This window comes from Kogia breviceps, chromosome 20 (assembly GCF_026419965.1).
Source record: "Kogia breviceps isolate mKogBre1 chromosome 20, mKogBre1 haplotype 1, whole genome shotgun sequence".
Classification (NCBI taxonomy): Eukaryota; Metazoa; Chordata; class Mammalia; order Artiodactyla; family Physeteridae; genus Kogia; species Kogia breviceps.
In genome coordinates, this window is record NC_081329.1 from 33,819,873 (window position 1) to 33,840,714 (window position 20,842).

The window sequence follows — 20,842 nt, forward strand, 5'->3', positions numbered from 1 at the left end:
GTTCCATGGATGAACTACAATGGGGAAGAATTAGAGACGATGGCTATATATTTGGACAGGCACATGGCGCTCTAATTTCCAATGCTGAACAAGAATTGACCCAAGTCTAAGCTTGCTCTCGGAAGGAGAATTGGGCTTGAAAATGTCCTGCTGCTTTGGGACCAATTCCGAAAGTGGGAAGTTGAGCCGGGGATCTCAGGGAGCCTATAATTCATGGGCCTGCAGGATGGTAAAAGGCACGTAATGTGGAAAAATGACTTGGGTTGAACCAGAGAAAAGAACTTGAGAGCAAGGCAGAATTGCAAAACTGGGATTTCAAGAGGGAGAAGCGTCTCGCCTGGTAAGAACCTAGGATGTGGCAGTACTTCTTCAAACATGCCTTTGTCGAAAAAGGGTGTATGCCTTTATCCTGAATATATTCCGAATAAAGGCATACACCGTTTTTGGGCAACCAGGCAGGGGCTCGGTGCAAATCAACACTACATAGTGCTATCACTTCCCATCTAAACAAAGGGTCATCTACGAAAAGTGTAAAGACTAGAAATTCAGGGTAGCATGGAGGTAAATCGTACCCACATTTTGTGGATTCCAGGATGAACAATGGCAATCGGCACCCTGGCGAAGTCTATGGTGTATTCAAAAATAATGTAAGAAACAAAGCTACAGCACATAGGACACTTCCACTCAAGGACGTATATTTTCAAGAAAACCAAAGAACCTCAGGTCACAGGCAACCCAACGTTTTCTGCTGCTCTCTTTACAAAAGCCTCGACTAGGATACAATCTAAATTTCCTTGGACGGAAAACATGGATGGAGAATATGTGATTCTTATCTACAATGATATATTACTGAGCCAGGAAATCAATGAAATAACGTCACTTGCCGCCAAAGGAGTTTTCGTAGTTACAATCATTCTCAGTGAATTTAGTCACATAGAAAAAAGTGGTTTATCAAAGATATGAGGTACAGGTGGAATATAAAATTGCGTCCCTTGAACGAAATGGCAGACGACAGAGAGAATTACACATTTAGCAAACACACTTATGCCTGTAGGAGCGCAAAGGTCACATGAGGTGAGGAAAAACCAGGTGTTTTCAATGAGCACAGATACCTTTCCATATAGACCAAGGAGGGAATCAAGACAACTTACTCTAAACCTCAAAGGACTGAACTCAGCCCACTTTACACACCAGAAAAGATTACTGACAACTGGTCAGAATTTGAAAAACAATTTATCTATGTCTCTCTGGAAGAGAATCTAGTGGATGCACAGCTGCAAGCAACACAGCACGGAAAATCGGCTACACCCGGTGAGAAAAATAAACTGCAAAATAAAGGCAGTGAGTGACAGATAAATTCTTCGAGACTTCGTTCAGGGGCTGTGATTGGAGTTGTTTTCAGCATATATTCACACACAAAAGATGGGACCTAAGGGAGGACAATCGTGGGTCTGAGTGTCTTCGTGAGCATGAGTCAGCAAATGCAGCCCTTGTAGAATAACACTGCCTTGCCCTGATTCCATTGACCCGAAGTCTCCAAATGTAGACGACCCTTCTACAGCGAACACATGCATGGGTCAGCCACAGGATGCTACCCCATTGGAACGGGAAAAAACATGAAAAGGCACCTCATCTTCTCATATCCTGGTGCTCGGGTTCAAGCTTCCAGCCACTTTCCTGAAAATATCCCCACTTGGGGAAGTCAGCACTTTCAAAACCTTCTTTCTTATAGCTTGGAATTGGTTCCATGGATGAACTACAACGGGGAAGAATAAGACACGATGCCTATATATTTGGACAGGCATATGGTGCTCTAATTTCAACTGCTGAACAAGAATTGACCCAAGTCTAAGCTTGCTCTCAGAAGGAGAATAGGGCTTGAAAATTTCCCGCTGCTTTGTGACCAGTTCCAAAAGTGGGAAGTTGAGAAGGGGATCTCAGCGAGCCTATAATTCATGGGCCTGCAGGATGGTCAAAGACACCTAATGTGGACAAATGACTTGGGTTGAGCCAGAGAAAAGAACTTGAGAGCAAGGCAGAATTGCAAAAATGGGATTTCAAGAGGGAGACGCGTCTCGCCTGGTAAGAACCTAGAATGTGGCAGTACTTCTTCAACCATGCCTTTGTCGAAAAACGGTGTATGCCTTTATCCTGAATATATTCCGAATAAAGGCATACACCGTTTTTGGGCAACCAGGCAGGGGCTCGGTGCAAATCAACACTACATAGTGCTATCACTTCCCATCTAAACAAAGGGTCATCTACGAAAAGTGTAAAGACTAGAAATTCAGGGTAGCATGGAGGTAAATCGTACCCACATTTTGTGGATTGTGGGATGACCAATTGCAATCGGCACCCTGGCGAATTCTATGGTGTATTCGAAGATAAAGTAAGAAACAATGCTACAGCACATAGGACACTTCCATTCAAGGACGTATATTTTCAGGAAAACCAAAGAACCTCAGGTCACAGGCAACCCAACGTTTACTGCTGCTCTCTTTACAAAAGTCTCGACTAGGATACAATCTAAATTTCCTTGGACGGAAAACATGGATGGAGAATATGTGATTCTTATCTACAATGATATATTACTGAGCCAGGAAATCAATGAAATAACGTCACTTGCCGCCAAAGGAGTGTTCGTAGTTACAATCATTCTCAGTAAATTTAGTCACATAGAAAAAAGTGGTTTATCAAAGATATGAGGTACAGGTGGAATACAAAATTGCGTCCCATGAATGAAATGGCAGACGAGAGAAAGCATCACACATTTAGCAAACACACTTATGCCTGTAGGAGCGCGAAGGTCACTTGAGGTGAGGAAAAACCAGGTGTTTTCAATGAGCACAGATACCATTCCATATAGACCAAAGAGGGAATCAAGACAACTTACTCTAAACCTCAAAGGACTGAACTCAGCCCACTTTACACACCAGAAAAGATTATTTACAACTGGTTAGAATTTGAAAAACAATTTATCTATGTCTCTCTGGAAGAGAATCAAGTGGATGCACAGCCGCAAGCAACACAGCACTCAAAATCGGCTACACCCGGTGAGAAAAATAAACTGCAAAATAAAGGCAGTGAGTGATATATAAATTCTTCGAGACTTCGTTCAGGGGCTGTCATTGAAGTTGTTTTGAGCATATATTAACACACAGAAGGATCGGACCTAAGGGAGGACACGCGTGGGTCTGAATGTCTTCGTGAGCATGAGTCAGCAAATTCAGCCCTTGTCGAATAACACTGCCTTTTCCTGATTCCATGGACCCGAAATCTCCAAATGCAGACGACCCTTCCTACAGTCAACACATGCATGGGACAGCCACAGGATGCTACCCCATTGGAATGGCAAAAAACCATGAAAAGCCACCTCATCTTCTCATATCCTGGTGCTCGGGTTCAAGCTTTCAGCCGCTTTTCTGAAAATATACCCAATTGGGGAAGTCAGCACTTTCAAAACACTCTTACTTATAACTTGGAATTGGTTCCATGGATGAACTACAATGGGGAAGAATTAGAGACGATGGCTATATATTTGGACAGGCACATGGCGCTCTAATTTCCAATGCTGAACAAGAATTGACCCAAGTCTAAGCTTGCTCTCGGAAGGAGAATTGGGCTTGAAAATGTCCTGCTGCTTTGGGACCAGTTCCGAAAGTGGGAAGTTGAGCCGGGGATCTCAGGGAGCCTATAATTCATGGGCCTGCAGGATGGTAAAAGGCACGTAATGTGGAAAAATGACTTGGGTTGAACCAGAGAAAAGAACTTGAGAGCAAGGCAGAATTGCAAAACTGGGATTTCAAGAGGGAGAAGCGTCTCGCCTGGTAAGAACCTAGGATGTGGCAGTACTTCTTCAAACATGCCTTTGTCGAAAAAGGGTGTATGCCTTTATCCTGAATATATTCCGAATAAAGGCATACACCGTTTTTGGGCAACCAGGCAGGGGCTCGGTGCAAATCAACACTACATAGTGCTATCACTTCCCATCTAAACAAAGGGTCATCTACGAAAAGTGTAAAGACTAGAAATTCAGGGTAGCATGGAGGTAAATCGTACCCACATTTTGTGGATTCCAGGATGAACAATGGCAATCGGCACCCTGGCGAATTCTATGGTGTATTCGAAGATAAAGTAAGAAACAATGCTACAGCACATAGGACACTTCCATTCAAGGACGTATATTTTCAGGAAAACCAAAGAACCTCAGGTCACAGGCAACCCAACGTTTACTGCTGCTCTCTTTACAAAAGTCTCGACTAGGATACAATCTAAATTTCCTTGGACGGAAAACATGGATGGAGAATATGTGATTCTTATCTACAATGATATATTACTGAGCCAGGAAATCAATGAAATAACGTCACTTGCCGCCAAAGGAGTGTTCGTAGTTACAATCATTCTCAGTAAATTTAGTCACATAGAAAAAAGTGGTTTATCAAAGATATGAGGTACAGGTGGAATACAAAATTGCGTCCCATGAATGAAATGGCAGACGAGAGAAAGCATCACACATTTAGCAAACACACTTATGCCTGTAGGAGCGCGAAGGTCACTTGAGGTGAGGAAAAACCAGGTGTTTTCAATGAGCACAGATACCATTCCATATAGACCAAAGAGGGAATCAAGACAACTTACTCTAAACCTCAAAGGACTGAACTCAGCCCACTTTACACACCAGAAAAGATTATTTACAACTGGTTAGAATTTGAAAAACAATTTATCGATGTCTCTCTGGAAGAGAATCAAGTGGATGCACAGCCACAAGCAACACAGCACTCAAAATCGGCTACACCCCGTGAGAAAAATAAACTGCAAAATAAAGGCAGTGAGTGAGATATAAATTCGTCGAGACTTCGTTCAGGGGCTGTCATTGAAGTTGTTTTGAGCATATATTAACACACAGAAGGATTGGACCTAAGGGAGGACACTCGTGGGTCTGAATGTCTTCGTGAGCATGAGTCAGCAAATTCAGCCCTTGTCGAATAACACTGCCTTTTCCTGATTCCATGGACCCGAAATCTCCAAATGCAGACGACCCTTCCTACAGCGAACACATGCATGGGACAGCCACAGGATGCTACCCCAATGGAATGGCAAAAAAACATGAAAAGCCACCTCATCTTCTCATATCCTGGTGCTCGGGTTCAAGCTTTCAGCCGCTTTTCTGAAAATATACCCAATTGGGGAAGTCAGCACTTTCAAAACACTCTTACTTATAACTTGGAATTGTTTCCATGGATGAACTACAATGGGGAAGAATTAGAGACGATGGCTATATATTTGGACAGGCACATGGAGCTCTAATTTCCAATGCTGAACAAGAATTGACCCAAGTCTAAGCTTGCTCTCAGAAGGAGAATTGGGCTTGAAAATTCCTTGCTGCTTTGGGACCAGTTCCGAAAGTGGGAAGTTGAGCCGGGGATCTCAGGGAGCCTATAATTCATGGGCCTGCAGGATGGTAAAAGGCACGGAATGTGGAAAAATGACTTGGGTTGAACCAGAGAAAAGAACTTGAGAGCAAGGCAGAATTGCAAAACTGGGATTTCAAGAGGGAGAAGCGTCTCGCCTGGTAAGAACCGAGGATGTGGCAGTACTTCTTCAAACATGCCTTTGTCGAAAAAGGGTGTATGTCTTTATCCTGAATATCTTTAGGATAAAGGCATACACCGTTTTTGGGGAACCAGGCAGGGGCTCGGTGCAAATCAACACTACATAATGCTATCACTTCCCATCAAAACAAAGGGTCATGTACGAAAAGTGTAAAGACCAGAAATGCAGGGTAACGTGGATTTAAATCATACCCACATTTTGTGGATTGTGGGATGAACAATGGCAATCGGCACCCTGGCGAATTCTATGGTGTATTCGAAGATAAAGTAAGAAACAATGCTACAGCACATAGGACACTTCCACTCAAGGACGTATATTTTCAAGGAAACCAAAGAACCTCAGGTCACAGGCAACCCAACGTTTACTGCTGCTCTCTTTACAAAAGCCTCGACGAGGATACAATCTAAATTTCCTTGGACAGAAACATGGATGAAGAATATGTGATTTTTATCTACAATGATATATTACAGAGCCAGGAAATCAATGAAATAACGTCACTTGCGCCACCGGAGTGTTCTTAGTTACAATCATTCTCAGTGAATTTAGTCACATAGAAAAAAGTGGTTTATCAAAGATATGAGGTACAGGTGGAATATAAAATTGCGTCCCTTGAACGAAATGGCAGACGACAGAGAGAATTACACATTTAGCAAACACCCTTATGCCTGTAGGAGCGCAAACGTCACATGAGGTGAGGAAAAACCAGGTGTTTTCAATGAGCACAGATACCATTCCATATAGACCAAGGAGGGAATCAAGACAACTTACTCAAAACCTCAAAGGGCTGAACTCAGCCCACTTTACACACCAGAAAAGATTATTGACAACTGGTCAGAATTTGAAAAACAATTTATCTATGTCTCTCTGGAAGAGAATCTAGTGGATGCACAGCAGCAAGCAACACAGCACGGAAAATCGGCTACACCCGGTGAGAAAAATAAACTGCAAAATAAAGGCAGTGAGTGACAGAAAAATTCTTCGAGACTTCGTTCAGGGGCTGTGATTGGAGTTGTTTTCAGCATATATTCACACACAGAAAGATGGGACCTAAGGGAGGACAATCGTGGGTCTGAGTGTCTTCGTGAGCATGAGTCAGCATGTGCAGCCCTTGTAGAATAATACTGCCTTGCCCTGATTCCATTGACCCGAAATCTCCAAATGTAGATGACCCTTCTACAGCGAACACATGCATGTGTCAGCCACAGGATGCTACCCCATTGGAATGGGAAAAAACATGAAAAGGCACCTCATCTTCTCATATCCTGGTGCTCGGGTTCAAGCTTCCAGCCACTTTCCTGAAAATATCCCCACTTGGGGAAGTCAGCACTTTCAAAACCTTCTTTCTTATAGCTTGGAATTGGTTCCATGGATGAACTACAACGGGGAAGAATAAGAAACGATGCCTATATATTTGGACAGGCATATGGTGCTCTAATTTCAACTGCTGAACAAGAATTGACCCAAGTCTAAGCTTGCTCTCAGAAGGAGAATAGGGCTTGAAAATTTCCCGCTGCTTTGTGACCAGTTCCAAAAGTGGGAAGTTGAGCAGGGGATCTCAGCGAGCCTATAATTCATGGGCCTGCAGGATGGTCAAAGACACCTAATGTGGACAAATGACTTGGGTTGAGCCAGAGAAAAGAACTTGAGAGCAAGGCAGAATTGCAAAAATGGGATTTCAAGAGGGAGACGCGTCTCGCCTGGTAAGAACCTAGAATGTGGCAGTACTTCTTCAACCATGCCTTTGTCGAAAAACGGTGTATGCCTTTATCCTGAATATATTCCGAATAAAGGCATACACCGTTTTTGGGCAACCAGGCAGGGGCTCGGTGCAAATCAACACTACATAGTGCTATCACTTCCCATCTAAACAAAGGGTCATCTACGAAAAGTGTAAAGACTAGAAATTCAGGGTAGCATGGAGGTAAATCGTACCCACATTTTGTGGATTGTGGGATGACCAATTGCAATCGGCACCCTGGCGAATTCTATGGTGTATTCGAAAATAAAGTAAGAAACAATGCTACAGCACATAGGACACTTCCACTCAAGGACGTATATTTTCAAGAAAACCAAAGAACCTCAGGTCACAGGCAACCCAACGTTTACTGCTGCTCTCTTTACAAAAGCCTCGACTAGGATACAATCTAAATTTCCTTGGACGGAAAACATGGATGGAGAATATGTGATTCTTATCTACAATGATATATTACTGAGCCAGGAAATCAATGAAATAACGTCACTTGCCGCCAAAAGAGTGTTCTTAGTTACAATCATTCTCAGTGAATTTAGTCACATAGAAAAAAGTGGTTTATCAAAGATATGAGGTACAGGTGGAATACAAAATTGCATCCCATGAATGAAATGGCAGACGAGAGAAAGCATCACACATTTAGCAAACACACTTATGCCTGTAGGAGCGCGAAGGTCACTTGAGGTGAGGAACAACCAGGTGTTTCCAATGAGCACAGATACCATTCCATATAGACCAAAGAGGGAATCAAGACAACTTACTCTAAACCTCAAAGGACTGAACTCAGCCCACTTTACACACCAGAGAAAATTATTTACAACTGGTTAGAATTTGAAAAACAATTTATCGATGTCTCTCTGGAAGAGAATCAAGTGGATGCACAGCCGCAAGCAACACAGCACTCAAAATCGGCTACACCCCGTGAGAAAAATAAACTGCAAAATAAAGGCAGTGAGTGAGAGATAAATTCTTCGAGACTTCGTTCAGGGGCTGTCATTGAAGTTGTTTTGAGCATATATTAACACACAGAAGGATCGGACCTAAGGGAGGACACTCGTGGGTCTGAGTGTCTTCGTGAGCATGAGTCAGCAAATGCAGCCCTTGTCGAATAACACTGCCTTTTCCTGATTCCATGGACCCGAAATCTCCAAATGCAGACGACCCTTCCTACAGCGAACACATGCATGGGACAGCCACAGGATGCTACCCCATTGGAACGGAAAAAAAACATGAAAATCCACCCCATCTTCTCATATCCTGGTGCTCGGGTTCAAGCTTTCAGCCGCTTTTCTGAAAATATACCCAATTGGGGAAGTCAGCACTTTCAAAACACTCTTACTTATAACCTGGAATTGGTTCCATGAATGAACTACAATGGGGAAGAATAAGAGACGATGGCTATATATTTGGACAGGCACATGGCGCTCTAATTTCCAATGCTGAACAAGAATTGACCCAAGTCTAAGCTTGCTCTCAGAAGGAGAATTGGGCTTGAAAATTTCCTGCTGCTTTGGGACCAGTTTCGAAAGTGGGAAGTTGAGCCGGGGATCTCAGGGAGCCTATAATTCATGGGCCTGCAGGATGGTAAAAGGCACGTAATGTGGAAAAATGACTTGGGTTGAACCAGAGGAAAGAACTTGAGAGCAAGGCAGAATTGCAAAACTGGGATTTCAAGAGGGAGAAGCGTCTCGCCTGGTAAGAACCTAGGATGTGGCAGTACTTCTTCAAACATGCCTTTGTCGAAAAAGGGTGTATGCCTTTGTCCTGAATATCTTTAGGATAAAGGCATAAACCGATTTTGGGGAACCAGGCAGGGGCTCTGTGCAAATCAACACTACATAATGCTATCACTTCCCATCAAAACAAAGGGTCATGTACGAAAAGTGTAAAGACCAGAAATGCAGGGTAACGTGGAGGTAAATCGTACCCACATTTTGTGGATTCCAGGATGAACAATGGCAATCGGCACCCTGGCGAAGTCTATGGTGTATTCAAAAATAATGTAAGAAACAAAGCTACAGCACATAGGACACTTCCATTCAAGGACGTATATTTTCAAGAAAACCAAAGAACCTCAGGTCACAGGCAACCCAACGTTTACTGCTGCTCTCTTTACAAAAGCCTCGACGAGGATACAATCTAAATTTCCTTGGATGGAAAACATGGATGGAGAATATGTGATTCTTATCTACAATGATATATTACTGAGCCAGGAAATCAATGAAATAACGTCACTTGCCGCCAAAGGAGTGTTCGTAGTTACAATCATTCTCAGTAAATTTAGTCACATAGAAAAAAGTGGTTTATCAAAGATATGAGGTACAGGTGGAATACAAAATTGCGTCCCATGAATGAAATGGCAGACGAGAGAAAGCATCACACATTTAGCAAACACACTTATGCCTGTAGGAGCGCGAAGGTCACTTGAGGTGAGGAAAAAACAGGTGTTTTCAATGAGCACAGATACCATTCCATATAGACCAAAGAGGGCATCAAGACAACTTACTCTAAACCTCAAAGGACTGAACTCAGCCCACTTTACACACCAGAAAAGATTATTTACAACTGGTTAGAATTTGAAAAACAATTTATCGATGTCTCTCTGGAAGAGAATCAAGTGGATGCACAGCAGCAAGCAACACAGCACTCAAAATCGGCTACACCCCGTGAGAAAAATAAACTGCAAAATAAAGGCACTGAGTGAGAGATAAATTCTTCGAGACTTCGTTCAGGTGCTGTGATTGGAGTTGTTTTCAGTATATATTAACACACAGAAAGATGGGACCTAAGGGAGGACAATCGTGCGTCTGAGTGTCTTCATGAGCATGAGTCAGCAAATGCAGCCCTTGTAGAATAACACTGCCTTGCCCTGATTCCATTGACCCGAAATCTCCAAATGTAGACGACCCTTCTACAGCGAACACATGCATGGGTAAGCCACAGGATGCTACCCCATTGGAACGGGAAAAAACATGAAAAGGCACCTCATCTTCTCATAACCTGGTGCTCGGGTTCAAGCTTCCAGCCACTTTCCTGAAAATATCCCCACTTGGGGAAGTCAGCACTTTCAAAACCTTCTTTCTTATAGCTTGGAATTGGTTCCATGGATGAACTACAACGGGGAAGAATAAGACACGATGCCTATATATTTGGACAGGCACATGGTGCTCTAATTTCAACTGCTGAACAAGAATTGACCCAAGTCTAAGCTTGCTCTCAGAAGGAGAATAGGACTTGAAAATTTCCTGCTGCTTTGTGACCAGTTCCGAAACTGGGAAGTTGAGCAGGGGATCTCAGCGAGCCTATAATTCATGGCCCTGCAGGATGGTCAAAGACTCCTAATGTGGAAAAATGACTTGGGATGAACCAGAGAAAAGAACTTGAGAGCAAGGCAGAATTGCAAAACTGGGATTTCAAGAGGGAGAAGCGTCTCGCCTGGTAGGAACCTAGAATGTGGCAGTACTTCTTCAACCATGCCTTTGTCGAAAAACGGTGTATGCCTTTATCCTGAATATATTCTGAATAAAGGCATACACCGTTTTTGGGCAACCAGGCAGGGTCTCGGTGCAAATCAAAACTACATAATGCTGTCACTTCCCATCAAAACAAAGTGTCATGTATGATAAGTGTAAAGACAAGAAATGCAGGGTAACGTGGAGGTAAATCGTACCCACATTTTGTGGATTGTGAGATGACCAATTGCAATTGGCACCCTGGCAAAGTCTATGGTGTATTCGAAGATAAAGTAAGAAACAAAGCTACAGCACATAGGACACTTCCACTCAAGGACGTATATTTTCAGGAAAACCAAAGAACCTCAGGTCACAGGCAACGGAACGTTTACTGCTGCTCTCTTTACAAAAGCCTCGACTAGGATACAATCTAAATTTCCTTGGACGGAAGCATGGATGAAGAATATGTGATTCTTATCTACAATGATATATTACAGAGCCAGGAAATCAATGAAATAACGTCACTTGGCGCCACCGGAGTATTCTTAGATACAATCATTATCAGTGAATATAGTCACATAGAAAAAAGTGGTTTATCAAAGATATGAGGTACAGGTGGAATATAAAATTGCATCCCTTGAAAGAAATGGCAGACGACAGAGAGAATTACACATTTAGCAAACACACTTATGCCTGTAGGAGCGCAAAGGTCACATGAGGTGAGGAAAAACCAGGTGTTTTCAATGAGCACAGATACCATTCCATATAGACCAAGGAGGGAATCAAGACAACTTACTCTAAACCTCAAAGCACTGAACTCAGCCCACTTTACACACCAGAAAAGATTATTGACAACTGGTCAGAATTTTAAAAACAATTTATCTATGTCTCTCTGGAGGAGAATCTAGTGTATGCACAGCAGCAAGCAACACAGCACGGAAAATCGGCTACACCCGGTGAGAAAAATAAACTGCAAAATAAAGGCAGTGAGTGACAGATAATTTCTTTGAGACTTCGTTCAGGGGCTGTGATTGGAGTTGTTTTCAGCATATATTAACACACAGAAAGATGGGACCTAAGGGAGGACAATCGTGGGTCTGAGTGTCTTCGTGAGCATGAGTCAGCAAATGCAGCCCTTGTAGAATAACACTGCCTTGCCCTGATTCCATTGACCCGAAATCTCCAAAGGTAGACGAACCTTCTACAGCGAACACATGCATGGGTCAGCCACAGGATGCTACCCCATTGGAACGGGAAAAAACATGAAAAGGCACCTCATCTTCTCATATCCTGGTGCTCGGGTTCAAGCTTCCAGCCACTTTCCTGAAAATATCCCCACTTGGGGAAGTCAGCACTTTCAAAACCTTCTTTCTTATAGCTTGGAATTGGTTCCATGGTTGAACTACAATGGGGAAGAATAAGACACGATGCCTATATATTTGGACAGGCATATGGTGCTCTAATTTCAACTGCTGAACAAGAATTGACCCAAGTCTAAGCTTGCTCTCAGAAGGAGAATAGGGCTTGAAAATTTCCCGCTGCTTTGTGACCAGTTCCAAAAGTGGGAAGTTGAGCAGGGGATCTCAGCGAGCCTATAATTCATGGGCCTGCAGGATGGTCAAAGACACCTAATGTGGACAAATGACTTGGGTTGAGCCAGAGAAAAGAATTTGAGAGCAAGGCAGAATTGCAAAACTGGGATTTCAATAGGGAGAAGCGTCTCGCCTGGTAAGAACCTAGGATGTGGCAGTACTTCTTCAAACATGCCTTTGTCGAAAAAGGGTGTATGCCTTTATCCTGAATATGTTTAGGATAAAGGCATACACCATTTTTGGGCCACCAGGCAGGGGCTCGGTGCAAAACAACACTACATAGTGCTATCACTTCCCATCTAAACAAAGGGTCATCTACGAAAAGTGTAAACACTAGAAATTCAGGGTAGCATGGAGGTAAATCATACCCACATTTTGTGGATTGTGGGATGACCAATTGCAATCGGCACCATGGCGAAGTCTATGGTGTATTCAAAAATGATGTAAGAAACAAAGCTACAGCACATTGGACACTTCCACTCAAGGACGTATAGTTTCAAGAAAACCAAAGAACCTCAGGTCACAGGCAACCCAACCTTTACTGCTGCTCTCTTTACAAAAGCCTAGACTAGGATACAATCTAAATTTACTTGGACGGAAAACATGGATGGAGAATATGTGATTCTTATCTGCAATGATATATTACAGAGCCAGGAAATCAATGAAATAACGTCACTTGCCGCCACCGGAGTGTTCTTAGTTACAATCATTCTCAGTGAATTTATTCACATAGAAAAAAGTGGTTTATCAAAGATATGAGGTACAGGTGGAATATAAAATTGCGTCCCTTGAACGAAATTGCAGACGACAGAAAGAATTACACATTCAGCAAACACACTTATGCTTGTAGGAGCGCAAAGGTCACTTGAGGTGAGGAAAAACCAGGTGTTTTCAATGAGCACACATACCATTCCATATAGACCAAAGAGGGAATCAAGGCAACTTACTCTAAACCTCAAAGGACTGAACTCAGCCCACTTTACACACCAGAAAAGATTATTTACTACTGGTTAGAATTTGAAAAACTATTTATCGATGTCTCTCTGGAAGAGAATCAAGTGGATGCACAGCAGCAAGCAACACAGCACTGAAAATCGGCTACACCCCGTGAGAAAAATAAACTGCAAAATAAAGGCAGTGAGTGACAGATAAATTCTTGGAGACTTCGTTCAGGGGCTGTCATTGAAGTTGTTTTGAGCATATATTAACACACAGAAGGATCGGACCTAACGGAGGACACTCGTGGGTCTGAGTGTCTTCGTGAGCATGAGTCAGCAAATGCAGCCCTTGTAGAATAACACTGCCTTTCCCTGATTCCATGGACCCGAAATCTCCAAATGCAGACCACCCTTCCTACAGCGAACACATGCATGGGACAGCCACAGGATGCTACCCCATTGGAACGGGAAAAAAACATGAAAAGCCACCTCATCTTCTCATATCCTGGTGCTCGGTTTCAAGCTTTCAGCCGCTTTTCTGAAAATATCCCCACTTGGGGAATTCAGCACTTTCAAAACACCCTTTCTTATAGCTTGGAATTGGTTCCATGGATGAACTACAACGGGGAAGAACAAGAGACGATGGCTATACATTTGGACAGGCACATGGTGCTCTAATTTCAAATGCTGAACAAGAATTGACCCAAGTCTAAGCTTGCTCTCAGAAGGAAAATTGGGCTTGAAAATTTCCTGCTGCTTTGGGACCAGTTCCGAAAGGGGGAAGTTGAGCAGGGGATCTCAGGGAGCCTATAATTCATCGCCCTGCAGGATGGTAAAAGGCACCTAATGTGGAAAAATGACTCGGGTTGAACCAGAGAAAAGCACTTGAGAGCAAGGCAGAATTGCAAAACTGGGATTTCAAGAGGGAGAAGTGTCTCGACTGGTAAGAACCTAGAATGTGGCAGTACTTCTTTAACCATGACTTTGTCGAAAAAGGGTTTATGCCTTTATCCTGAATATATTCCGTATAAAGGAATACACCGTTTTTGGGCAACCAGGCAGGGGCTCGGTGCAAATCAACACTACATAGTGCTATCACTTCCCATCTAAACAAAGGGTCATCTACGAAAAGTGTAAAGACTAGAAATTCAGGGTAGCATGGAGGTAAATCGTACCCACATTTTGTGGATTCCAGGATGAACAATGGCAATCGGCACCCTGGCGAAGTCTATGGTGTATTCAAAAATAATGTAAGAAACAAAGCTACAGCACATAGGACACTTCCACTCAAGGACGTATATTTTCAGGAAAACCAAAGAACCTAAAGTCACAGGCAACCCAACACTTACTGCTGCTCTCTTTACAAAAGCCTCGAATAGGATACAATCTAAATTTCCTTGGACGGAAAACATGGATGAAGAATATGTGATTCTTATCTACAATGATATATTACTGAGCCAGGAAATGAATGAAATAACGTCACTTGCCGCCACCGGAGTGTTCTTAGTTACAATCATTCTCAGTGAATTTAGTCACATAGAAAAAAGTGGTTTATCAAAGATATGAGGTACAGGTGGAATATAAAATTGCGTCCCTTGAACGAATTGGCAGACGACAGAGAGAATTACACATTTATCGAACACACTTATGCCTGTAGGAACGCAAAGGTCACATGAGGTGAGGAAAAACCAGGTGTTTTCAATGAGCACAGATACCATTCCATATAGACCAAGGAGGGAATCAAGACAACTTACTCTAAACCTCAATAGACAGAACTCAGCCCCCTTTACACACCAGAAAAGATTATTGATAACTGGTCAGAATTTGAAAAACAATTTATCGATGTCTCTCTGGAAGAGAATCTAGTGGATGCACAGCAGCAAGCAACACAGCACGGAAAATCGGCTACACCCGGTGAGAAAAATAAACTGCAAAATAAAGGCAGTGAGTGACAGGTAAATTCTTCGAGACTTCGTTCAGGGGCTGTGATTGGAGTTGTTTTCAGCATATATTAACACACAGAAAGATGGGACTTAAGGGAGGACAATCGTGGGTCTGAGTGTCTTCGTGAGCATGAGTCAGCAAATGCAGCCCTTGTAGAATAACACTGCCTTGCCCTGATTCCATTGACCCGAAATCTCCAAATGTAGACGACCCTTCTACAGCGAACACATGCATGGGTCAGCCACAGGATGCTACCCCATGGGAACGGGAAAAAACATGCAAAGGCACCTCATCTTCTCATATCCTGGTGCTCGGGTTCAAGCTTCCAGCCACTTTCCTGAAAATATCCCCACTTGGGGAAGTCAGCACTTTCAAAACCTTCTTTCTTATAGCTTGGAATTGGTTCCATGGATGAACTACAACGGGGAAGAATAAGACACGATGCCTATATATTTGGACAGGCATATGGTACTCTAATTTCAACTGCTGAACAAGAATTGACTCAAGTCTAAGCTTGCTCTCAGAAGGAGAATAGGGCTTTAAAATTTCCCGCTGATTTGTGACCAGTTCCGAAAGTGGGAAGTTGAGCAGGGCATCTCAGCGAGCCTATAATTCATGGGCCTGCAGGATGGTCAAAGACACCTAATGTGGACAAATGACTTGGGTTGAGCCAGAGAAAAGAACTTGAGAGCAAGGCAGAATTGCAAAAATGGGATTTCAAGAGGGAGAAGCGTCTCGCCTGGTAAGAACCTAGAATGTGGCAGTACTTCTTCAACCATGCCTTTGTCGAAAAACGGTGTATGCCTTTATCCTGAATATATTCCGAATAAAGGCATACACCGTTTTTGGGCAACCAGGCAGGGGCTCGGTGCAAATCAACACTACATAGTGCTATCACTTCCCATCTAAACAAAGGGTCATCTACGAAAATTGTAAAGACTAGAAATTCAGGGTAGCATGGAGGTAAATCGTACCCTCATTTTGTGGATTGCAGGATGAAAAATGGCAATCGGCACCCTGGCGAATTCTATGGTGTATTCAAAAATAATGTAAGAAACAAAGCTACATCACATAGGACACTTCCACTCAAGGATGTATATTTTCAAGAAAACCAAAGAACCTCAGGTCACAGGCAACCCAACGTTTACTGCTTCTCTCTTTACAAAAGCCTCGACTAGGATACAATCTAAATTTCCTTGGACGGAAAACATGGATGGAGAATATGTGATTCTTATCTACAATGATATATTACTGAGCCAGGAAATCAAAGAAGTAACGTCACTTGCCGCCAAAGGAGTGTTCGTAGTTACAATCATTCTCAGTAAATTTAGTCACATAGAAAAAAGTGGTTTATCAAAGATATGAGGTACAGGTGGAATACAAAATTGCGTCCAATGCATGAAATGGCAGAGGAGAGAAAGCATCACACATTTAGCAAACACACTTATGCCTGTAGGAGCGCGAAGGTCACTTGAGGTGAGGAAAAACCAGGTGTTTTCAATGAGCACAGATACCATTCCATATAGACCAAAGAGGGAATGAGGACAACTTACTCTAAACCTCAAAGGACTGAACTCAGCCCAGTTTACACACCAGAAAAGATTATTTACAACTGGTTAGAATTTGAAAAACAATTTACCGATGTCTCTCTGGAAGAGAATCAAGTGGATGCACAGCAGCAAGCAACACAGCACTGAAAATCGGCTACACCCCGTGAGAAAAATAAACTGCAAAATAAAGGCAGTGAGTGAGAGATAAATTCTTCGAGACTTCGTTCAGGGGCTGTCATTGAAGTTGTTTTGAGCATATATTAACAAACAGAAGAATCGGACCTAAGGGAGGACACTCGTGGGTCTGAGTGTCTTCGTGAGCATGAGTCAGCAAATGCAGCCCTTGTAGAATAACACTGCCTTTTCCTGATTCCATGGACCCGAAATCTCCAAATGCAGACGACCCTTCCTACAGCGAACACATGCATGGGACAGCCACAGGATGCTACCCCATTGGAACGGCAAAAAAACATGAAAAGCCACCACATCTTCTCATATCCTGGTGCTCGGGTTCAAGCTTTCAACTGCTTTTCTGAAAATATACCCAATTGGGGAAGTCAGCTCTTTCAAAACACTCTTACTTATAACTTGGAATTGGTTCCATGGATGAACTACAATGGGGAAGAATAAGAGACGATGGCTATATATTTGGACAGGCACATGGCGCTCTAATTTCCAATGCTGAACAAGAATTGACCCAAGTCTAAGCTTGCTCTCGGAAGGAGAATTGGGCTTGAAAATTTCCTGCTGCTTTGGGACCAGTTCCGAAAGTGGGAAGTTGAGCCGGGGATCTCAGGGAGCCTATAATTCATGGCCCTGCAGGATGGTAAAAGGCACGTAATGTGGAAAAATGACTTGGGTTGAACCAGAGAAAAGAACTTGAGAGCAAGGCAGAATTGCAAAACTGGGATTTCAAGAGGGAGAAGCGTCTCGCCTGGTAATAACCTAGGATGTGGCAGTACTTCTTCAAACATGCCTTTGTCGAAAAAGGGTGTATGCCTTTATCCTGAATATCTTTAGGATAAAGGCATACACCGTTTTTGGGCAACCAGGCAGGGGCTCTGTGCAAATCAACACTACATAATGCTATCACTTCCCATCAAAACAAAGGGTCATGTACGAAAAGTGTAAAGACCAGAAATGCAGGGTAACGTGGAGGTAAATCGTACCCACATTTTGTGGATTGTGGGATGACCAATTGCAATCGGCACCCTGGCGAATTCTATGGTGTATTCGAAGATAAAGTAAGAAACAATGCTACAGCACATAGGACACTTCCATTCAAGGACGTATATTTTCAGGAAAACCAAAGAACCTCAGGTCACAGGCAACCCAACGTTTACTGCTGCTCTCTTTACAAAAGCCTCGACTAGGATACAATCTAAATTTCCTTGGACGGAATACATGGATGGAGAATATGTGCTTCTTATCTACAATGATATATTACAGAGCCAGGAAATCAATGAAATAACGTCACTTGGCGCCACCGGAGTGCTCTTAGATACAATCATTCTCAGTGAATTTAGTCACATAGAAAAAAGTGGTTTATCAAAGATATGAGGTACAGGTGGAATATAAAATTGCATCCCTTGAACGAAATGGCAGACGACAGAGAGAATTACACATTTAGCAAACACACTTATGCCTGTGGGAGCGCAAAGGTCACATGAGGTGAGGAAAAACCAGGTGTTTTCAATGAGCACAAATACCATTCCATATAGACCAAGGAGGGAATCAAGACAACTTACTCTAAACCTCAAAGGACTGAACTCAGCCCACTTTACACACCAGAAAAGATTATTGACAACTGGTCAGAATTTGAAAAACAATTTATCTATGTCTCTCTGGAAGAGAATCTAGTGGATGCACAGCAGCAAGCAACACAGCACGGAAAATCGGCTACACCCGGTGAGAAAAATAAACTGCAAAATAAAGGCAGTGAGTGACAGATAAATTCTTCGAGACTTCGTTCAGGGGCTGTGATTGGAGTTGTTTTCAGCATATATTCACACACAGAAAGATGGGACCTAAGGGTGGACAATCGTGGGTCTGAGTGTCTTCGTGAGCATGAGTCAGCAAATGCAGCCCTTGTAGAATAACACTGCCTAGCCCTGATTCCATTGACCCGAAATCTCCAAATGTAGACGACCCTTCTACAGCGAACACATGGATGGGTCAGCCAAAGGATGCTATCCCATTGGAAAGGGAAAAAACATGAAAAGGCACCTCATCTTCTCATATCGTGGTGCTCGGGTTCAAGCTTCCAGTCACTTTCCTGAAAATATCCCCACTTGGGGAAGTCAGCACTTTCAAAACCTTCTTTCTTATAGCTTGGAATTGGTTCCATGGATGAACTACAATGGGGAAGAATAACAGACGATGGCTATATATTTGGACAGGCACATGGCGCTCTAATTTCCAATGCTGAACAAGAATTGACCCAAGTCTAAGCTTGCTCTCGGAAGGAGAATTGGGCTTGAAAATTTCCTGCTGCTTTGGGACCAGTTCCGAAAGTGAGAAGTTGAGCCTGGGATCTCAGGGAGCCTATAATTCATGGCCCTGCAGGATGGTAAAGGCACGTAATGTGGAAAAATGACTTGGGTTGAACCAGAGAAAAGAACTTGAGAGCAAGGCAGAATTGCAAAACTGGGATTTCAAGAGGGAGAAGCGTCTCGCCTGGTAAGAACCTAGGATGTGGCAGTACTTCTTCAAACATGCCTTTGTCGAAAAACGGTGTATGCCTTTATCCTGAATATCTTTAGGATAAAGGCATACACCGTTTTTGGGGAACCAGGCAGGGGCTCTGTGCAAATCAACACTACATAATGCTATCACTTCCCATCAAAACAAAGGGTCATGTACGAAAAGTGTAAAGACCAGAAATGCAGGGTAACGTGGAGGTAAATCGTACCCACGTTTTGTGGATTGTGGGATGACCAATTGCAATCGGCACCCTGGCGAATTCTATGGTGTATTCGAAGATAAAGTAAGAAACAATGCTACAGCACATAGGACACTTCCATTCAAGGACGTATATTTTCAGGAAAACCAAAGAACCTCAGGTCACAGGCAACCCAACGTTTACTGCTGCTCTCTTTACAAAAGCCTCTACTAGGATACAATCTAAATTTCCTTGGACGGAATACATGGATGGAGAACATGTGCTTCTTATCTACAATGATATATTACAGAGCCAGGAAATCAATGAAATAACGTCACTTGGCGCCACCGGAGTGTTCTTAGTTACAATCATTCTCAGTGAATTTAGTCACATAGAAAAAAGTGGTTTATCAAAGATATGAGGTACAGGTGGAATATAAAATTGCGTCCCTTGAACGAAATGGCAGACGACAGAGAGAATTACACATTTAGCAAACACACTTATGCCTGTGGGAGCGCAAAGGTCACATGAGGTGAGGAAAAACCAGGTGTTTTCAATGAGCACAAATACCATTCCATATAGACCAAGGAGGGAATCAAGACAACTTACTCTAAACCTCAAAGGACTGAACTCAGCCCACTTTACACACCAGAAAAGATTATTGACAACTGGTCAGAATTTGAAAAACAATTTATCTATGTCTCTCTGGAAGAGAATCTAGTGGATGCACAGCAGCAAGCAACACAGCACGGAAAATCGGCTACACCCGGTGAGAAAAATAAACTGCAAAATAAAGGCAGTGAGTGATAGATAAATTTTTCGAGACTTCGTTCAGGGGCTGTGATTGGAGTTGTTTTCAGCATATATTCACACACAGAAAGATGGGACCTAAGGGAGGACAATCGTGGGTCTGAGTGTCTTCGTGAGCATGAGTCAGCAAATGCAGCCCTTGTAGAATAACACTGCCTTGCCCTGATTCCATTGACCCGAAATCTCCAAATGTAGACGACCCTTCTACAGCGAACACATGCATGGGTCAGCCACAGGATGCTACCCCATTGGAACGGGAAAAAACATGAAAAGGCACCTCATCGTCTCATATCCTGGTGCTCGGGTTCAAGC